The sequence below is a fragment of the Lissotriton helveticus genome, chromosome 9 (assembly GCF_964261635.1).
Source record: "Lissotriton helveticus chromosome 9, aLisHel1.1, whole genome shotgun sequence".
NCBI lineage: Eukaryota > Metazoa > Chordata > Amphibia > Caudata > Salamandridae > Lissotriton > Lissotriton helveticus.
The window spans coordinates 718,706,839-718,730,312 of NC_136070.1; positions in this window are offsets into that span (position 1 = coordinate 718,706,839).

Sequence of the window (23,474 nt, forward strand, 5' to 3'; positions counted from 1 at the left end):
AGGTCACACTAAAGAACATGTATTGGGAAATGGTATGGATGTCCACTCAATGTAAAGGCTCTAATACAAACTTAACAGGTCGTTATTTAAGCATTAAATCTGTACCATCTTACTGGGACATCATCGAAAAACCATTTGATAGAAAACTGTATTTTCAGTTTAGAATCGGGACGCTACCCATAAAGGCGTTCACTCGCAACTGGGTGACAAACCAGGATGATAAATGTCCCTACTGCAAAGATTCGATAGAGAATACAGCCCATATATTGTTTGTTTGTCCTTTATATGTTAATCCCCGACGCAAATGGTTAAAACCAGTATGCCAACATTTAGGAACACGTAGGTGTGCAGAGGCGTTAAGAATTTTGGAATCGGACTGTACTCCCCTTTAGGCCATTGCTGTTTCAAAATTTTTAGGCTGGTCATGGATCTTACGCACCCGCACACTACAACAGCTGGACTCTGTTTAACGAAACTATTGATGTGATTGATTGTATGATTTTATGTAGTTAATCTTCCAAATGACAGCATTAAGTTTAATGAGTTTTTAAAATTTTAATGTTCTTAATTTTTTTGTAGTATTTATTGTGTAGGGAAGACTGTACAAATGCTTTTATGACTGCTGTCGAATAAAGTTTTTGAAATTGAATTGAATTGCAATTCATTTGGGAAAATAAAACCAGTAAAAAATCAGTATGAAAGACACCCATGTATTTCCAAAATAAGAACAAAATATAGAGTTTAGAAACAGTAGCTATTTGCAGATCTCCAAAATTGTGGGTAACCATACTAGTATGTGAAATATAGGACATTTTTCGAAGTGACTTTTTTTTTACACATTGTCTTACATTTGGAAGGCAGTAAGACATCAAAGGTCAATAGGTAATAACAGTTGCTCTACAATTCTGTGTTCTCCTAAGTCTCCCGATAAAAATGGTACCTCACTTGTGTGGGTAGGCCTAGTACCCACGACAGGCAACGGCCAAAATCGCAACGTGGACACTCCACATTTTTACAGTGAAAACAGACCCTTTTTATTGCAAAGTACCTAGCTGTGGATTTTGAACCCTAGCTCAGTCTGCACCTAGGGAAACCTAGCAAATCTATACATTTTTGAAAACTAGACCCCATAGGAATCCAGGATGGGGTGACTTGTGTGGCTCTCACCAGGTTCGGTTACCCAGAATCCCTTGCAAACCTCCAACGGTGGGAAAAAAAAAACATTTCTGTGATGGAAAGTTCTGGAATCTGCGTGGATCCACACAATTCCACCCACCCTGCATTCCCCAAAGTTTTCTGATAAAAAAATAGTACCTCACTTGTGTGGGTAGACCTAATGCCCACAACAGGAAATGGCCAAAAATGCAACATGGCTACACCACATTTTTACAGAGAAAAAATGATTATTTTTTTTTGCAAAGTGCCTAGCTGTGGATTTTGAACCCGATCTTTACCGGCACCTAGGGAAACCTAGCAAACCTATACATTTTTGAAAACTAGACACCCAGGGAAATCCAGGATGGGGTGTCTTGTGTGGCATTCACCAGGTTCTGGTACCCAGAATCCCTTGCAAACCTCAAACTTTGTAAAAAAAAACAAATTTTCCTCACATTTCTATGAAGGAAAGTTTTGGAATCTGCGTGGATCCACAAAATTCCACCCACCCCGCATTTCCCAAAGTCTTCTGATAAAAATGGTACCTCACTTGTGTTGGTAGGCCTAGTGCCAGCGACAGGAAATGACCCAAAACCCAACGTGGCCACACCACATTTTTATAGTGAAAACTGACCCTTTTATTGCAAAGTGCCTAGCTGTAGATTTTGAACCCTAGCTGTACCGGCACCTAGGAAAACCTAGCAAACCTATACATTTTTGAAAACTAGAAACTCAGAGAAATCCAGGATGGGGTGACTTGTGTGGCTTTCACCAGGTTCTGTTACCCAGAATCCCTTGTACACCTTAAACTTTGTACAAAAAAAAAAACATTTTCCTCATATTTCTGTGATGGAAAGTTCTGGAATCTGCGTGGATCCGCAAAATTCCACCCACCCCTCATTCCCCAAAGTCTTCCGATAAAAATAGTACCTCACTTGTCTGGGTAGACCTAGTGCCCAGAACAGGAAATGACCCATAACGCAATGTGGACACACCAAATTTTTACAGTGAAAACTGGCCCTTTTTTGCAAAGTGTCTTGCTGTAGATTTTGAACACCAGCTCTACCGGCACCTAGCGAAACCTAGCAAACCTATACATTTTTTAAAACTATACACCCAGGCAAATCCAGGATGGAGTGACTTCTGTGGCTCCCACCAGGTCTGTTACCCAGAATCCCTTGCAAACCTCAAACTTTGTCAACAAAAAGACATTTGCCTCATATTTCTGTGATGGAACGTTGTAGAATCTGCATGGATCCACAAAATTCCACCCACCCTGCGTTCCCCAAAGTCTTCCGTTAAAAATAGTACCTCATGTGTGTGTGTAGGCCTAATGCCCGCAACAGGAAACGGCCCAAAAGGCAATGTGGACACACCACATTTTTACAGTGAAAACTGACACTTTTTTTTAAAAGTGCCAAGCTGTAGATTTTGAACCGCCGTCTGCCGGCACATAGAAAAACCTAGCAAACCTACACATTTTTAAAACTAGGTACTCAGGGGAATCCAGGATGGGGTGACCTGTCTGGCTCTCACCAAGTTCTGTTACCCAGAATCCCTTGCACACCTCAAACTTTGTTAAAAATGAATAAATAATTCCTCACATTTCTGTGTTGGAAAGTTCTGGAATCTTCATGGATCCACAAAATTCCATCCACCCCGCATTCCCCAAAGTCATCTGATAAAAATGGTACCTCACTTGTGTGGGTAGGCCCAATGCCCAGAACAGGAACGGCCCAAAACGCAACGTGGACACACCACATTTTCACAGTGAAAACTGACCCTTTTTTTGCAAAGTGCCTAGCTGTAGATTTTGAACCCTAGTTCTGCCAGCACCTAGGGAAACCTAGCAAACCTAGAAATGTTTCAAAACTAGACACCCAGGGGAATCCAGGATGGGGTGACTTGACTGGCTCTCACCAGGTTCTGTTACCCAGAATCCCTTGCTGACCTCAAACTTTGTCAAACAAAACACTTTGCCCCCATATTTCTGTGATGAGAAGTTCTAGAATCTGCGTGGGTCCACAAACTTCCACCCACACCGCATTCTCCAGAGTTTCTGATAAAAATTATGCCTCACTCATGTGGGTGAGTCAAGTACCTGCAACAATCAAGAGCCCAAAAAGTATTGTGGAGACATCAAAATTACCTATCACAAATGTGATGCAAGTCTCTCACATCACAGAAGCTGACGGCTCATCACTTCTTTTGCTCTCAGATTAAGCGCATACCGGCCCATATCAAGGTGGCCCATGCAGCTCGGACTACATACTTCTACTTCCATTTCCTTACCCAGGATTGTGAATTTATTCCCTGAAGAAGTTCATTCTCATGAACGAAACGCGTTGGCTGGCATTTTGTGAAAATAAAGGATTTTTCAAGACTACTATAACAAAAAAATAACTTACGCTTATTGACTATCATTCTTTTTAATATCGAGCAGTGCACCACTCCAAAAGTTTGGATCCTTTGATTTTTGCCTACAGTAAACTTTTAAACTTGAATAAACCTTCAAGGTTTACACTTAAAAATTCTGTCTTCCTTGTAGTACCAAATGTGCTTCAAATTTATTGAATGTATTCTATTGTTTACCAGGCTCTGATGTGAACTTCGATCCATCCGACAGAGCTTTATGGGCACCAAAATTTGTTCAAAGAAAAGAGCTAACATGACTAGGAAAAGAACTGAACCAGAAACTTAGGGCAGGAGACAAACAAAGGAGAATGAACCATGACTGCAATATAAAGCTGCAGACATCAGAGATCTGAGGAACAAGGAGAGGAAGGAAAGTGTAGGCGAACAGGGATTGCAGAATGTAGAGAAAACCTAGAAGCAGAATGCAATATGTGAAGTCTGTAACACAATTTCAAATGGACGGATCTGGCCATAAATAGTCTTTTTTGTTGACAATAAATCGAGAAATTAGAATTTCCAAGTTGCTTACGAGTGAGGAGGGGAGTTTGTGTCAAGTAATCACCACCTGAGGATCAAGGGTAGAAATCAAATTACAGGAACAATAAAATAACACAACTCCGTATGTTTGTAGAGGAGGTGTGGCGCAGCGGCTAGGGTGCCTGACTCCAGACCACGGGGTTCACGGTTCGATCCCCTGCGGCAGGTTAGCCCAGCACCATGAGACTCTGGGCAGTGTGGCGCAGCGGCTAGGGTGCCTGACTCCAGACCACGGGGTTCACGGTTCGATCCCCTGCGGCAGGTTAGCCCAGCACCATGAGACTCTGGGCAATAGCTTGCTTAATCTTCCCGACAACCCCTAGCGCCGGGACATCTCTCTGGAGGTAGCTGTGAGACTTTACAAATGCTGTATTTCATTTGTACTGGCAGACAACTCCAGAATAACTACACAATCAACCAATGGACAAACGCAAGGAGCACACATCTGATATAACTGGGAAACGTCAATGCTGTTGATGATGGATAAAGTAAGCAATGCACATTTCAAAGTGTCAAGGTTCAGTCTTACAGCATTGGAAAAGACCTTCATTCTGATAACATAGTTTACTATTGCTGATATGTTTTCTCGTTCTGATCTAGATCTGGATGCGCACTTAGGCCCGGTTTCTGAGTTGGTCAAAGAAATAGGTACTATTCTTAGCACCTGATACAATTCTTTGGTGCGATAAATAATACCTAATCTGAACTTTATGCAATTTCCTGCAGATTTGAGGTTTAATGCACCAAAATCTGCATGATACTGTAAGTACTGTACACTTCTCCCCTGTTAAATTCTGGCAAGTTTGACCTGCTTCATTTATTGAGGATGATGCACTTAATGCGCTTGTGAAAGTGCCACCGAAATCATAATGCCGACCCCTGCACTGTGCAAGCAGGGTTTTGCACAAGAGTGGGAAACACAAAATAACGTGGAATCAGGGCCCGAGTCTAAAGCAATGTAAATCCAATCCGTCTAAATCAAGCTTAGGTTTAAGCCCATATCAATTGAAAAAGAACACAATAAAGCTGCTAAAATAAGTTGTAGCCGAGAGTTGGCAAATTCTGAAATAAAATCAAGAATCTGGGCACGATTCCCATTCTTTTAAGGAAACCGGTAACTTCGCCAACCCATCCATCGTGCAATCAATTGACACCCCATAATCTGAAGTTTTTATGACCTAGAAATACTACTCATCAATTTAACTGACTCATGGCTCCCATAAAGCTGCCACCTACAGTGCCACATAACCACATACCCAGTTAGATGTAAAATCTTCATTTCGGTCGAGTGTTGCTGTTCGTTTTGTTTATGCATTCAGCCCTCGGGCTTATGCATACAAAAGACAGGACAGCATCACGACACACAATTGGGCTCTAAAAAAAGGACCCTGGGCAGGGAAAAAGAGCATCGATCTTTGGAAGAGTTGAAGAGAAATTATGCATTTTTTCCTATTCAACTAAAAGACTTAATCAAAGGGAAAGCATATAAACGATAATGTTTGCAGTAGGAAACAAATCATCCAGAGAGTCGATGCCAGTCACAGTGGAGAGGTTGGGTCCTAACGGTCTGCGATGGCCTTTGGCTCCAGATGAGCGATGGGGCAGGTGGAGCCCTCCTGAAGAATTGTTGCAGGCCCAGTGCTTCCAAAAGCAGCTTCATGGCTGATTTGAAAAGCAGGAGACTCCTTTGCAGAGTATCTGGTAGGTTACCACTGCACACCCCATCACAAGCACTGAAGTGAAGTAGTGTGGCTCACTGGTTAGAGGCGGCAGACCCGAGAGCAGAGGACGGCCCGGGACCAGGGTTCGATTCCCGGCGCGGCAGGTTTCTGGACCAGGGTCAGCGGACTCGATAATTCTCTCTCGCCTCGGTGCCCACTCTGATCAGCGATCACACTCGGCAACTCTGGGCATAAGCTTGCCTCATCTTCACTAACGGCCCCACCAGACCGCCGGGGATGCCTGGTCTCACCCTCGAGATACCCATTAAGGGACCATGTCTCAGGGAAGCCAGGAAGGGTTTCGCAGCGGTCGAAGCGCCTTGGGACCCTACGGGTAAGTAGTGCGCTATATAAATGCCTATACATACATACATACATACATACATACACTGACTGAAGGCAAACCTGCACATCCACTGGGAATATGTTATGTTACATTTTCTTTTAAAGCGCTCGTACACAGATTAGTTTCTTAGCGCATTAGTGAAAGACGGACAGGCTATTTGAAGTCGCTGGATTGATTTTCATTGTGCTAGAGGAAACCCAGCCTTCATTTGAAAGGGGGGCAGGGATACTCCGTCAGGTGGGTGTAGCCAATGTCTGCATCTGTCTTTCTGGGGATGTAGGAGCGGGTCCTTAAGACCACATTTTAACGCCTTAACTGCAGCGGTTTTTCCGCCGCGGTGCAGGCGTTCTAAAGGGTGGGCGGGGCCGCGTCGGCCGTTGGACGTGCGCAGCACCAGGGAGGTAGCTCGCGTGACGTCCAACGGCCGATGGTAGCAGGGAAGGGGTTAATGGATGCCATAAGGGGAACTCTTTTGTCTCTATGTCGGCATCATGGTGTAGGCGCACAGGCAAAGTACTCCCTCATTTCCAAGAGGACCACAGCTCAAGCAATGAGGGGATACTCCCTTGGGATCGCGCCAGCACACATTTAGTGCCAGCATGATCTGTAGTACAGGAGGGTCCGCACAAGCATCTGTAGCCCCTTCTGTAATACTAAAGTGCCTCAGGGGTGTAAAAGCCTGGTGCAGATCCCCTTTATGCCCGAGCACTTTCTGTAATAAGGCCCCAGGTGGATACCTTCTTGTGGGCCTGGTTCTAGTGCATTGGTTGTCGCAATATTTCCTGTCTCATTCAAAAGGAAGCAAAAGTTTCTGCTTTTAATATGTAGTTTAAAGAGCAAAAGGTGTCAGTTAGACTTCCTGGTTATTTTCAACACTTTGAAAACACCAGGCCTCACTCTTAACTTCATACTGTGGTTCAGGTTGCTTCCCAAGTGACCATCTCTAAACACTCTTGTGGCTCTAAGGATCCCATGGGCTGTCGAACGGTATGCTTTCGAATGTCCCCTAATGATGAGATTAAATGAGCTTTGCCTGTGTTGCCCTGGGTATTAATGTAAGCTTAGCAGTCTTCTGCGGGGGCCTCCTTTTTAAAATCTATTCCCCAAGTGCCTTGATCTCCTCTACAAAGCTGGCAATTTGCAGTTTGTGTCTCTACCACTTTCAAGAAGTGACAGAGACCTCTGGAGTAGATGTACACGGTTGGACCTTTAGATAAGGGCCATTCCTAGTGAATGAAAGACCTTTAGCCCCCGATGCTTTCCTACTTGTGGGTCTTACTACTGGCCTTTTCCAGTTGGGGTGGAAATCGCCTGCCTTCTAGCCTTTCTAGGGTCCCAACTGATTCATTACCACCTTTCTCTTCCGCCAACAGAAACGTTCAATGTAGAAAGACTACATTTTATAGGTGGTATGAAGGATAATGGCGAGATAGAAAATATTCTGCCACACCTGTTGCTCATAACAACCAGGTATTTTGAGTCCAGGAAGGACTCTCTCCTCTCATCAACCTCCCTCTCAGCTCCATCATTCTTGTTCTCCTGCTACTTCTAGCCAGGATCGTCTGGATTTGGCTGCCTCTGTGAGCTGGTGACTGAGACAAAGAGGATTAACACTCTAGGGGGTGGCTGAGAGAGCTGGGAGGGCAGGGACCGAGTTCCTACTGAAGGGGATGGATCTCTGACAGACTTATTGATTCTCTCTTCTTTCCATCACTCTTGGCTTTCTCTAGTGGGCTTTAGGAAGACAGGAGATGGGGCTCAAACATCTCAGCGGCTCTTGAGAGCCAAGACCAGGAAACACATTGAGAAGAAGCCACTGTGCTCAAGTGATTGGGCAACATGAGCTCAGTGAGCCACCCCCAAAACTTAAATCTTGAAAATGTCAGACGAAATGTTAGTGATTAGGAATCTGGCTGAAGACGGCTGTAATGCCAGAAACCGGTCCTAGGAAGCTTGTTTCCGGTCCAGGGAAGGCATGGCCTGGCAGTTCGGGCTGGACTGTTCCCATGAGGCACAGGGTCAGACTGATTTGCATATGGCCATGTCTGAACTGGGGTGGCAGAGTGGGCTAAAGAACGGTGATGGATTAAACCCAGATCTGTTGACTGGGTGCGAGTGTTTGATTGGTTCAGATGCTCCGTCCATCACCACCCCCTTTTGTACAGCATTGATTAGGAATCTAGCATTTGGAAGCTAGCAGCACTTGGTCTATGATTCGCCCTCTATTAAGAAGGGCAGATGTAACCATTGTATTACTTAGACCTTAGGGAAAAGAGGGATTTCACATAACCCCTTAGGTAAAATGGGGGTCTCTTTCCAGAAATCAATGATACTAGACCATACAAGCACTCTGTAATCACCCTCTCTCACTGCAATGAACTCGGCTAGGACAGTAACAAAGGCAAATGGTAAGGGGGTAAAGTAAAGTATCCAGAGAAAGCAGGTCTCCTGCTGGACACACTAGGTGTAAATCCAAATTGTAACCAAGACTGCATGCATCAGGCTAGAAAGCTACGTGAAGCTCAGAGGTGGTAAAAAACAAAAGTGCACAATTCAAACAGCCCCCCCACGCCTCCCCCCCAAGCACACAAGGAGGAAGGCAAAAGAGATATGCACCAGGAATTTTCCGCCTTTATGTTCCTGCCATCCAAGCCCCATCGTCCAGAGTATATAAGCCCCAAAGAACCTTCAGCCATATATGAGGGACCAAGCAATGCCTTTATGACATTTTTGCAGGTTTTTTTGACACAATGACGTTCTAGTGCACCCAAATTTGGACGTGCTCCCATCACTGCTTTCACTGCATCTGCAGCATGGCACGGCCATCTAGGGAAGCAGAGCAGTGTGCATTGATATGTCCCTAACACCATAAGGAACACCTTCAAAGCTCACTGCCCTGCGCAGCACCCCCACTAAGCGAGCCGCAATGCTCTGGTGAGAGCAGGGCTTGTGGACATCTAGCCAGCAAGCTGAAAACCCACGCCACATGCAGGTGTGGCTCAAAGGACCAGCACATGCACTCAGCGTCTCCTGCAGCTCGGCAGACCTCAGCTGTCAATATGAGACAGTTGATATTTAACCCAGAGTATGCACCAAAAATCCACAACATTTACTATCAGAAGATTAGTACTTGCATCATGTGTTGAACATTAACATACTAGGTCATTTGCTTGTAACTTAATGATAGTCACAGGAGATGGGATGGAAGGAGCCTATCAGAGTGTTCTTCCAAACAAAATGTACCATGGGCTCAACTGCTAATGCTAAGTGGAGAAGGGAAGGGAGGACCCTTGTCTTAGATCTGAAGGTGTTCCCAAAATCTTCAATTAAAACTTTCTTTCTTCTCTGGATTCGATCTAGTAAGCACGCACTCACTTTCTATTTATTAAGGCCATTTCATTGAACCAAATGCCTTTTTGTATTCACCAAGGCTGCACTTATAGGAAGGCCATCTGATGCAACATGGCTATACCCTGTAAAGATTACAGGTGGTGGATCTTCTGGGAAAGTAGACTGCTCGATGCAGAAGCACTTCCAGAAGTGAATGGCCTTCCATGGATTTGCCCCCAAGTGAAACTGTCGCAAATGTGCTGACACTTGCCCCACCACAGCCACAAAAGTGCTTCCTTGACCACAAAAGTATCCAGAAGCCTGATAAGAGGAAACAAATATTCTCACCTTGTGTCATGATGATCTCACTGTAAAAAAGCATGACATTAAAATCACATACATTGCCTCAACAAATGCACACATTTTCTCTGAACATTTAATGGCAATACTGTTTGCAAGGCTTGAAATAGAGGCTATTTTTGTGGATTTCTCATTCACTGAAGAAATTATGTTCGCCGACAGCAAATGGATGCCACTCTATGCCCACATCAACTTGATTTAAAACAGATATCCCAGTTAACAGGCTTTTTATGTCAGTTTTTCTTGTGTCCATCCAATTTTTCACTGGCCGCGACTTGCGAACAGATCCAGTTGTGGCTAGTGCTTCATGCATTGATGTCTGCAGGTCACCGAGATAAAAATACCTTTCAGCAGCCATGCAGTACTGAAAAGGTACCTCACAACTTTAAGAGCACAGAGGAGCGTGAGAACCTTTACACTGCTCTCTTATGGCAGATAAAAACCTGCACAACGGTGTAATATTTAAACTGGATTACTATTTAGTTTAACACAAAGTCCATGGAATTTTTGAGGGGTTAGATAGGGCTATCCAATATCGGTGCTGATTGAGAGTATTGCAGCAGAGGTACGTCTGTCTGTATGATGGGGTACTTTACTCCTGCTATACTGAGATCCTCCGCCTGCCAAATTTAGAATTGTCTGCCAGCTCTGCAGACATCTCTAAATTTTGAAAGGAACTGCAGTTACAGAGGTTTCTGCCGATGTATTAAAGGTTTGATGGTCGGCACCACCCGTCAAACTTCTAACATGTAAATGTATTTGTGAAGCGCACAGCTACCCGGAGGCATCCCGGCGCTGGGGGCCATCAGGAAGATTAAGCGAGCAATTGCCCAGAGTCACATGGTGCTGGGCTAACCTGCCACCGATGCCCCAGCTTCCGGTGTCAGTCGCCCTGGCCGCAGCGCCACACCTCTTCCCATGTTTTTGTTTAAAAAAAAAACTAATTTCCAAATCACGATTTTGTTTTGAAAATCTAAAAACTAAGGACTGCACACCATGGGAGCTTTAACCATTGGTCTGGCAGTCATTTAAACCTTTTCATTGTTCCTTACTGGGAGATTGACAATGGTGGTAAGGGAGAGTGGAAACGGGCCATTCGGCCACCCACTCTAAATCAGGTAGGCAGTCGAATGGCTTCCTCCGATGGCCCTTACTCTGTCGAAGTATGTCAGTGATGAAAGATGGAGCAGTTTCCATTGCTGAAACACTTAAACGTTGCACGTCTGGCAATCAGGCGGGTGGACCTTCAGTTTGTCAGGGAGTGTAGACCATTTCGACAGAGTACTTTCTTCACCAAAATCTAAACCAGCCCTCAAATCGCTTGTTTTAACACAGCTAGTACTACCATCAATGGTAGTTAGTAGCCACTGTAAATAGAGTATTTTTATAGTCAATTACCACATTAAATATTATCTGTTTTACAGAGAGTGAAGGATGAAAGCTGAAGTGGTCTACTGGTATTGGCAGAACGTGTGACCTGAAAGCGGCGCACAGACTGCTGCACTAAATAGGATTACCGAACAAAGCTGTAAGGTTCCCTGATTTTATTTTCATCAACTGAGAACATCAGTTGTCCTTATTTAAAACAGAGCACTGAACCACCAAAGAATGTAATAAATTAGCTTAGCCAAACAACACTAAGTGCCAGGATGGTAAGAACTCTGACCAAAGGAAGACATTGTCGGCACAAGGCAACCTCACAGCTATTATACCTCCTATTAATCCACCATAGAGCACTAAAACATATTGCCAATGAACAATACCCCATCATCCATGATCTTTAAGGACCATATTTGTTCATCTGTAGCTTTCAAACACAACATTCCCAACAACAAACTATCTCACCTAAACTGCCTACTAATAAATGTGTGTTGAAGGAGCAAAAACAAGAACAACATCTTCAACATACTGACGGAGGAGAACCAGACATACTCTTAAACGGTGAATCTTGGCTTGGGGAAGAAAAGCCCCAACACTACATTAAACCATCTCACCAGATCACCAAACCCTTCATTGGTAAACAGAAGTGCTGGCTTGGCCACAGTATTTTAAAAAGCAATTTACATTAAAGCCTTGTGAAGCCCTCTTTCTCAGATTGAACCCTAGCGCCCCCTTCAGACGCAACCCTAGCCTCACCTTCTCCTGCAACTTCTTTGTACTTTCGAGGCCGCCTCCCAAATCTCGAACATTTCCAGATGACTTTTTAGACTCCAGTCTTAGCTACCAAATATCCAAACCTTTGTATCCTTGATGATCTGAACGACCACTTTGACAAATCTAATATGGTGCACCCTGACCCATCTTCACAGGTCTTGATATCCACATTATGTCAACTTGTTCTCTATGTCACCCACATTGCAAGACGTACATTTAAAGTTGTCTTCAGCAAACCAGAGTTAGTCTCCTTTCAAAGGATTAACCCAGTCATGTGGACAGATCATCACACAGTTTTCTTTTAACAAAAGAGCACATAACAAACTTCAAACAGGATCAACTTACTCGCAACTACCTTCAGACCTGGGAACAAGCTGAACATGGAAAACCTAGAAACTCAACTTACCTCTAATATGTATCTGGAAACAATACATTTAAAAGGGAAAGTCTGCCGATGCTTCCATGCAGATTTTAATGTATTAATCCCACTGAAAACTTCAAAGCAGGGTAAATTAAATACCCTTGTTAAACGAATAAAGAAGTAAAAAAGTAAAAACAACAAAGTGCAATGCATCAACGGACCTGGCACAAAGCCAAGAAATTGCATGACAAAATGCACCTACAGACATATGATAGAATGTACAAGTCACAAATCAAAAAATACAAACAGTCTAACACTGTAATAGTATTTGGCTGTGAAATGCCCCAAAAAACAGCTGGGTATAATATTGTCAGGATTTCACAACCCTGAAAGCTTCCAAGGAGCCTTTCCCAACTCACAAGACGTTTGTAATAAACTGGCAACTCATTAAATAGCCAAATAAAACATGTTGAAACTTAAAACACAAAAGAAATATCTGCATGATTCCAAGTACAAATAAGTAGGCCCTGTGGAAGGTCCATCCCGTCCCCGTTATCATTCCAACAACGGTCATTGACCAAATTCCAGGATCTAGTGAAAGCTAGCAGTAAAGCGGTCTGCCTTTCTGACTCTTGTTCAGCGCAGATCTTCAAAACATACTTTTTCCAACATCAGCAGCCATCACAGTTATAAACCTGGTTGACAACTCCATTTAAACAGGAGTGTTCTCAGAAAACTTACAAATGGCACACATAAACCAACTACTAAAACAATTCGACTTGGATCCTCATGATCACAACATTTATAGCAATAGCACATTGGATCAACTATAATAGCAAATCGACTATTCCTTGGTAAACTTGTGTAGAGAGCTGCTTTTATCCAAAGTAGACCAGGAACTGCTGGTTTCCAGGATCCGCGGCGTGACCCGGAAAAGAAGAAAACGGATGTCGGCACACTGGGGCGGGGCATGTTTGGCTCCGCTGACGTCGCGTCCATGGACGGCGCAGCCCCTCGGCGTGCAGAGGTGCTGCTGCGCAATGTTTTCCGGACCAGTCTGACGCTTGGGGAATATTCTAAGTTAAGGAATCTGCGGCTAGACGTCTCTATCAGATACACCTTAAGAAACATGGGTCTTCAATACAACATCCACTATGAAGACCTCCACTCCTATGTAGAGGCCCTACAACCTTAACCTCTGCTCTTGGGGATTTTCATGACCCAATATGGCCGCTGCAACAACATGCTAACTTTATAACATTACTATGCAGATCTCTTCTCATATCATGGGACTACACACACTGCTCACTGTGGACAAACATTAATGATTTTGGGTCCTCATGATTAGGATTGGTGCATTACCAACTCATTTTGGTGCACCTAAAGTATACTACATCACCATACATTAAACAATGATGGCACTCACAGACATTTGTAACAGTATAAGATGGCTGCCACCGCAAGAGAGGCATAAAGCGGTCCTTGTAAACTTTTTCTGATAAACATGCGTTGTTTGTTGTGGATAAACAGTAATTTATCCGGATCTCCATGATGAGTCCTGGTGCAAAAGCAAACCCTTTATTGTGCACCAAGACAGATTACATCACTGCACACTCAACATACAAGAGCTGGTACAACATATAGGATTTTGTTTTGACAACACGCACTGTTTGTTGTGGGCAAATGCTATTTATTCTGGATCCCTAAGAGTCCTAGTGCACAACCAAACCCCTTATTGTGCACCAAAATAGATTAAATTACCACACACTCAACATACGACGGCTTGAATGAAATACAGGCATCACTAAGAACACATTATAAGCCGGCCGCAGCAGTAGAACCAGTGGCGGCTCCTCTATAGGGGTGTTTGGGTGCCGCCCTCCTGCTTTCTCGCAGTGCAAGAAGGCAGAAACATAAATGGTAATACCAACCATTTGTTTTTGCCTTCTGGCACGGCGAGAAAGCTGAAGTTCCTTGTTGGGAGTGGGCGGTGTTTCTCGAGGGCAGGGGGGAGTGGCTTGCCCACTGTTGTTTATACTGACTGTTTAGGCAGCCTGAGGCTGCCCAAACAGTCAGTATGAACAACAGTGGGCAAGCCTCCACCCCCCCTGCCATTGAGAAACACCGCCCACTCTCCCTGTTCTCTATGTATGCTGCACCATACATAAAGACATTTCTGATGACGAGCGCTGCAGAATTAAAAAAGCAGGACGGCGGGAGTCGGGAGTCTCGGGACTTGAGGAAAAGCGGGACGGTAAGTTTAACTTTTATTTTATATATATTTTTTTCCCTTAAACCCCTCCCGCCTCCCCCCCCTATCCCCTCCGCGGTGCGACGACCCCATTTCCACCCCCCTACCCGCCCGTAATGCCAGCCGCGACTGAATGTCCATATAATCTCCACACCAGCCTGCTCTGTAAATTAAGCTATCCACTCCTTGCAGGATCAGTTAGTATTTCTATTTTATTATTATTTTCAGTTTTTGAATAGCAACAAAATGTCCGTGTAATTTACTTTTTAAATGAGTAGTGACCTTGGAGAGAGTTGGAAATCATTAAAATAGGGGTGTGGGAGAAGACGGCATAACATGGGCGAAGTGACAATCGTGGGGCGGAAGTACAGAGGGGGTGCACAGATGGGGGGCAGAACAGGAAGTGGTTGTATAGATGTGGTTACATGAATGGGGAGGAATGGAAGCAAAGATGTATTTCTTTACATTTTGTTATTTTAATTGCATCAGCCTACCCCCTCTTCCGCAGTTACTGAGAGACTACAGTCGCTAATGTGAAAAATAAGAGTGAATGTAAGTGAATTAGTGCTGTGTGCTTTGAATGGGTCAGTGCATGTGTGCGCGCTTGTGAATGGATGAGTGTGAGTGCACATGTCGATGGGTGGGAGTGAGTATGTGTGTGTGGGTGCTTGTGAGGGATGGGAGGAAGGGAGTGGGCTTGTGTGTGCCCGCTCCACTACTCATCGACATTACGAGCCGCCACTGAGTAGAACGGAGGCGAGGCGGGCCCTTGAGCCTCCATTTGACCTGTGCTTGCCTCCACTTCCATTACCGCATAAGGATGCAACCCCAGGGTGGCATACTTAAAACCGGAGGGTGATTTTCTAATGAGCCATACTTCAAAAGCAGACCGCCTCCTCTGCTCTGTCTTGATGTTGATGAGCAGAGGAGGGTAGTTCTCTCGCACAGGAGCCACGTAACTCAGATGGCCTCGGATGCCTTTCGATAGTTTTGATTCAATTTCAATTTCAAATAACTTTATTCGTTTATTTTTTTATGCAAAACCATAAAAGTTCGTAATTAAAAACATTAAGAATTCGCAATATAAAAATCCACGTTACACGTCAGCTAAAATAAAACAGGTATTGTCATCAATTCTCGTATAACTATTATTGCACTTTACATAAACCTTATTCCAGGGATTAATTTTATACAGACTAGGGGTCCAGGCATTTCCTATATTTCATTGAACACTTTAAAAATCCAATCACAAAAGGTGTACAATCAGGTTTTAACAATTGTAAATAAAATAAGGCCGGACGAACTTGAACAAAATTTAGCTTTTTTAAAAGAGGTTTAAGATAAAAAGCCCTGGGGAATTCGTAAAATTTACAAAAAAATACAAAGTGCAGCAAATCCTGTGGAGACAAGTTGTCGCAGCCACAGGTTGCTAACACTGTCCCTTTGTGACATCCCCTCGGGACTGCTAAAAGTAGATGGAACAAGTTGAACCGGAACCTGATTAGCAAAAAACGCTTGTATGACGTTAATGGCCAGAGCAAGTAAGGTTCTACACTAGGCGTAGTTTTAAGCGTTATCTGAAGACGTGCATTGGGCTTACATAGTTCCTTTTCCTCCCTTTCCAGTCTTTTTCGTGTGGCAAAGGACTGTTTAATGTACACAACGTCCTTCCTGGTGATTCCTGCCGGGTTTGAGAACAAATCCGGGCGTCCCTCCTTGCTAAAACTGGTCTTAAGATATTTCATCCAGGGGTTTTTGATCATCTAATCCAGGCTCAATGCCTCTCTAACAAGGCTATGGGTTAAACCAAGCTGTTTGTTGAGCCAGCATTGCAGCCAAAATAGGAGCGGTCGTAAGGGCAGTGAATCACTAATAAATAGCGTGCCAGTTTCTTCGTGCACCGCCATATTTGGGGTCCCCTGTGGAACACACAGAAGCTGTTTTAATAATTTATTTTCGGCCACTTGAAGAACCTCTAGATTACAGTGTCCCCATAGCTCGCTACCATAACTGGCTATCTAAATGCTCTTGGCACGGTATACTTTCAGCATAGCAGCCACCGGTCTATTACCCAAACTTGCGGCAAAGTTGTAGTATTCCTATGTCATCTAGAATCTTGTGATGTCACTCAATAGAGTGTTAAGTCTTGGAATGTTTTCCCTTGACCACTGTCAGTTACTGCTGATCTGAGGCGGAGGTTATCCCTTCCTACCTGTGGTTGTTAAGCTGTTTTTCTCATGAATAAACCTGCTGAACCTACTTCCTGTGTAGCCTTCTTACTACACAATTATTGGCGACGTTGGGAGCAGTGTATTTCATGAAGACAGCGTTCACTCGTCTACTACAGTTCATGTTTCACGCAAAACCCGCTTTTGCCAACTTTAAAGAAGTGAGGAACTTCTGTTATCAAACTCGGCTACCAGAATTTGCCATTATCACCCTCGACTACCAGATCTATTTGTTACCATCGCCATCCTCCAGAGTCACGTGAGTCACTTTTCTGGATTTCAATTGATGTACCTCTACTTTTCGACCGCATTATCGAGCGGTGTAAAATTTAAAACATTACGAATTTCGAATTAGATACCATAATACACTCTTCATTAAGAGCGTATCTCCTCCGTTGCTTTCTAATCAAAAAACTCACCTCGAGCGTTTTGAAATTCGTTTGGCTTCTCACGAGGCTTTGCTCGAGCCGCGCTTCACCGCGTTCCATCGCCTTTGTTTACCAAGACTGTTCTCTGGTCTCAAGTGCAATTACCCACGTCATCGCGCATTGCAGACGCTCTTGGCGGCCATCTTACTAAAGATTGAAGCCGAATTTTCGCTTCACTTAACCATCTTCGCAAAAACCAATTACAGTCTCATATTACATGGCGATTTGAAGCGATAAAAAGACAGATAAACGACTATATTAAGAACAATTAGTAGTGACTCAAACAGAGGAAAACGACATTGGAAAGTCAAGGAAATTCATTCTGCAAATCTTTTACTACGGTGATTTACACACCAATTACATGAAAATTTGCAAATATTTTACTACAACGATTAGCACAACAATAACATCAACACTTTGTTTTTCAGGTTGGATTACATTAGAATTCTTTTTACTCAAGTTTCAAGCTCATTTATTTACTTATATATTTTTTTTAATTTTATTTACAAATGTCTAACATTGCAGCACCACCTCATTTTCTTCAGGTTGCAGGCGATCCTCCAATAGAATGGGATCTTTGGTTTCCTATGTTTATTGCTTATGTGGATGTTTTAGAAAACGAGGATTGCACAGCAAAAAGAAAACTTGCTCTACTTAGACATTGTCTTGGTGGTGCAGGAATAAAAGAATTTGATAATTTACCACCCTTAGAAGACGCAGGTGATATGGATGTATTTAACAAGGCTTCTAAACAAATGAAAATTCGTTTTGGCAGACGGATTAATACTGTTATGGAAAGGTTTAAGTTTTATTCTCGTGATCAGAAATCTGATGAAACTATTGAAGATTACGTGGCAGCTTTACGTTCACTAGCATGCACTTGTTCTTTCGAAACAATATCATATGAGCAAGTTCTCAGAGACCAAATCATGATGAAAACAAAAAGCAAAAAGATCCAAGAAAGACTTTGGTTGGGCACTGAAACCACTCTTGCCGCAGTTGTGAATATAGCTAAAGGTATAGAACATTCTGAAATGTTTGTATCTGAGATAAGAGAGAAAAATCTTAAAACCAACGTTCCTGAAGTTGAAGTAGCCATTGTTAAAACTCATTCCAGTAATTCCACTCCAAACACCAGTATTCACAAACCTGTTTTTAAGAAAGAATATATAAGAAACACTAGTGAAAATAAGAATTTTACCAGAAGAAATACTATTGTTTGCTACAGATGTGGTAGTACTAACCATGTGGGCAATTATAAAGGTTGTCCTGCTTGGGACAAGATTTGCATCAAGTGCAAAAAGAAAGGGCACTTTGGCAATGTGTGCAAATCTGGTCAAAGAATCAATTACATCTCCCCTGAAGAAGAAGAGGTTTTAAATAGTTTAAATTGCATACTGTCCATTGATGAATGTATTCAAAATAATTTTCCTTCTTGTACTATCTTTATGGACAACAAACCTATTGAAATTTTTGTTGACTCTTGTGCATGGTATAGTATTATTGGTAAGGATATTTTCGAACGACTTTGGCACAAGAGGGAACTCTTAAGTCCTGACATATATCCTGGTGGGTACACAGGACGGAAAATCGCATTAGAGGGTTTCTTTTGGACCAAACTGTTTTTTAAGAACTGGGATGTCTTAGCAAAGGTTTATGTTGCTACCAACGGGGTCTCCATCCTGGGTTGGCCTCATCAACGCTTGCTAGGCATCAAATTAGATCCAAATTCAGTACCACCAGTTTATGTTGAGGAGCCCCGGTTTGAAAAGCACATCACTAACTCTCTAGTTAACTTAACTTTGAAAACATCTAGTGATTCTGATTTCACAAAAAACATACTCAAAAATTTTCCCGAAATTTTTAATGATAAGTTGGGAAAATACATCGATTTCAAGCACAAAATAGTTTTAAATGACAATGCTGTTCCTGTCAGGCATAAAGTGAGAAATGTCCCTTTGACTTACAGACCCAAGTTAAAAGATATTCTAGACGATTTAGTAAAAAGGAGTATAATTGAGCCTATTGAGTCTTCCCCTTGGGTTTCGCCCATTGTAATTTCAGTTAAAAGTTCAGGCGAACTTCGTTTATGTGCAGATTTGCGCAGTCTCAATAAGGAAATATGGATAGACAAACATCCTTTGCCAAACATACACGAATTGATTTCCGCTTTGTCAGGTGCAACTGTGTTCTCCTCAATTGATTTAGCTAGTGCCTACCACCAGGTGGAGTTAGATGAAGAATCAAGGAAACTTACTGCTTTTGTCACCCCAGAAGGCATGTTTCAGTACTTACGCATGCCTTTCGGATTGGCAAGTGCAGCCTCCGTCTTCCAGCGCCTTATGAAAGAACTATTGACAGATTGCAAGGGGGCCATAGCTTTCCAGGACGACATCTTGATTTTTGGAAAAGACTATACTGAACATGATGAAAATCTAGCTGTGGTTTTGGGAAAGGTTCGGTCCAAGGGTCTTACTTTGAAATTCAACAAATGTAAATTCAGACAAGATAAAGTGGAGTACCTGGGCCACGAAATATCTAGTTACGGAATTAAACCCAAAGTTAATCATGTTCAAAACATTGTCAAAGCACCCTCTCCCAATTCAAAAGAACAATTACTTTCCTTTTTAGGATTGACCGAATTTTATGGCAAATTTGTAAAAAATTATTCTGATATTGTACATCCTTTGAGGGTTCTTTTAAAGAAAAATACAAAATTTATTTGGGGTAAAGAACAAGAAAACTCTTTTGCTATTTTGAAACAAAAAATTGTTGAGGCCCCATTTTTGAAACCTTACACTGTGGGCAAAGAATGTATTGTCTATGTTGATGCTAGCAACATTGGGTTGGGTGCTGTTTTAATGCAAAAGGATAAATCTGGTGAGTTTGTTGTCTCATATGCCTCTCGAGCTCTACGTGATGCCGAAAAAAACTATTCAACCATTGAGCGAGAACTACTTGCATGTACGTGGGCTACCCAACACTTCAGACAATTTTTGTGGGGCACTAAATTCCTTTTGAAAACTGATCATAAGCCTCTGATCACTATGTTAGCTGCTGGTGGTGGCAGAGTTCTCACTGCCAGATTAGCGAGACTAGCAGCTAAATTACAGGAATACCGTTGCGAGGTTGTGTACATACCAGGACGTATGAATGTTCATGCGGATTGCATGTCGCGTTTTCCAGCTAGAGTAGAAGTTGGTGACAGTGTTGATTGTGATGTTGCTTATTCACTTGCAGATGTCAACATTATTTCGGATCAGGAAAGTTCTTTAATTCTTTCTGAGAAAGACTGGGCAGAAGCTATGGAAAATGACTCTGTTTTGACCCAAGTTAAACAATTCTTGATTAGAGGTTGGCCTGAAGAAAGGAAACTCTCTGGAGAGTTGGGATCGTTTTATAAAGTTAAGGATGATCTTATGTTAAGTCGAGACATAATTGTCAGATCAGATAAAATCATACCTCCTTTTAGTTTGAGAGAAAGTATTTGCAAATTGGCACATGAAGGACACATGGGCATGTCCACCACTAAAAGAAGAGTCAGGGAACACTACTGGTGGCCTGGTATTGACGCCATGGTAGATAAGTGGGTTAGGAATTGTTCTCCGTGCTCCTTGAGCGACAAGTCTGCAAAGGGCATTTCCGTTGAAACTACTCCCATTGAGTATGCTAAAGGTCCTTGGCGAAGGTTAGCAATTGACATCATTGGACCGTTTAGTTATCAGTCTGGTAAGGTTATGTTTGCATTAGTTCTGATTGACTACTTCTCTAAGTGGCCTGAATTGAAGATTGTTGAGAAAGTTTCTTCGGAGCATGTAATTGAATTTCTTGACGAGATATTTTCTAGGGAAGGCTTACCGGAGGAACTTATTTCGGACAATGGTCCACAGTTTATCAGCAATGAATTTGAGTGTTTTCTTAGGAATTGTGGTATTACTCACAAAAGGACCTCTAATTATTTTCCCCAGGCCAACGGCCAGGTTGAAAGGTTCAACAGAGTCATTAAGGAATCTTGCCAATTAGCTATCAAAAGCGGTCTGAAGTGGAAGAAAGCTCTTCAAACAACCTTGCTAACCTACCGGTTATCTCCCAATTCAGTCACTGGTCTATCCCCTTTTGAACTATTGCGAGGGAGGAAACCAGGTTCCCGTCTTTTACCTTGGTGGTTAAAAGGCGATACACCCTATGAAGTAGACTTTAAGGTGTTAAGAGATAGAATTGGGAAATACCAAGGTAATATGATTCAACATTCTTCTAAAAAGAGATACAATACCTGCAATGTTAAAATTGGTGATCTTGTTCGTGTAAAAATGGGTGGGTTGTTCCATAAGAATGTGTCTAGATGGTCTGATCCTATCAAAGTCATTGAAATTTTCAGCAAGGCTGTCAGAGTCGAAAATGGGAAAATTTTGAATCTCAGAAGGGTCTCCTTATGCAAACCTTGTGTTCCTTCTTCACAAAAAACTTCTTTCCCAGAGAAATTTGTCTCAGACAAGCTGGTTTCAGACTTTGGCTCAGACCATAATTCAGACGGTTTTTCTGGTATGCATGAAGTTTATGACAATTTAGAAAGGGAGATTGTAAATAATTCTGATGTCGTTATTAATTCTGATACTCCACCAGCTCCATGCTTTTCTGTAGACAATCAATCCAATGCAGAATGTGAAGATACCTTATTAAGACGCAGTGAGCGTGTGAAATGTGCTCCTTCAAAGTTTAAAGATTACGTTAGATCATAAGTGTTTTTTTTTCTCCTCTCTTTAAGAGTTATCTTAATTTTTTTTTTTTTCTTTTTTTTTCTTTGTTTTTTTAAAGGGGGGAGGTGTGTAGTATTCCTATGTCATCTAGAATCTTGTGATGTCACTCAATAGAGTGTTAAGTCTTGGAATGTTTTCCCTTGACCACTGTCAGTTACTGCTGATCTGAGGCGGAGGTTATCCCTTCCTACCTGTGGTTGTTAAGCTGTTTTTCTCATGAATAAACCTGCTGAACCTACTTCCTGTGTAGCCTTCTTACTACACAATTCAAATAATGCTGCATTGGCCCTGGTAACTTCTCCCTTTTTTCTGGCCAGCAAGGTGTTCCAATTTAACTAATTATCGAAGAGAACACCTAAGTAGGAAAAGGAGGTGCAAGTGGGTACCCTATTCTCATTTACCAAGAAGGGGTGGTGTTTTTTTGCTCCTTTCCCCACCAGCATTACGTACGATTTTGTGTTATTTATGTGCAGGTCTCGACTGTTCATGAACTCGTGGAAGGCATTTAACAGAGTCTGAAGCCCTTTCGGGGTGTGGGCCAGGAGGACCGCGTCGTCTGCATACAGCAGGACGGGCAGTCCTCACTGGCCCACGTACGGATAGTCGGTCCCTGTCCCAACCAAGTGACTTTCAAGGCCATTAATATATAAATTAAATAGAAAGGGGGCCAGGATGCACCCTTGCCTGACCCCCCGTCTAGTATTAAAATTTCTTGTAACCTTAAGGTCCATAGAGTATCTAACATTTGCCTTTGTATCTCCATGGAGATCCTTAAGGAAGTTCACCAGATGTTGATCCACCCCAACGGCCTCCAAGGATTGCCACAACTTTCCTCGGTTGACACAATCAAAAGCTGAGGAAAGATCCATGAAGGCCATGTAGATGGTCCCAGGGCGTGAGAGAGTGTACTTACTCAGGATCATATAGAGGTTAAGGCATTGGGCAGTGGTTGAGTGTCCAGACCGAAATCCGTATTGGGTATCAGAGATAATCTCGTTGGCCTCAGCCCAGGTCGTCAGGCTCTTCAATATTACTCACCCTAAAACTTTGACAATGGAATCGATTAGGGAGATGGGCCTATAGTTTAAAGTACAACTGCGGTCGCCCTTCTTGAAGACGGTAACTATAGTTGTAACTCCCCAGGAAGTTGGGCAACCCTTTACGGCCGCAGGGTTACCCACTGCGGTCACAATTGGGGCCCAAAATGGCGGGCTGGATTTAAATAGATCGGGAGGGATGCCATCTGAGCCAGGCGCCTTTTTGTTAGTAAGTTTATTAATTCCCTCAACCATTTCTATTTCTGAAAACACCATAGCGTCTAATCCCAATCTTTCTTCAGGTGTAACAGAGGATGTATCTGTGCCCTTAAAAATTCCAGAGAAGTGGGCCACCCACTCTTCCTCCGTGATGTTAGAACCCGCTTCCTGACCC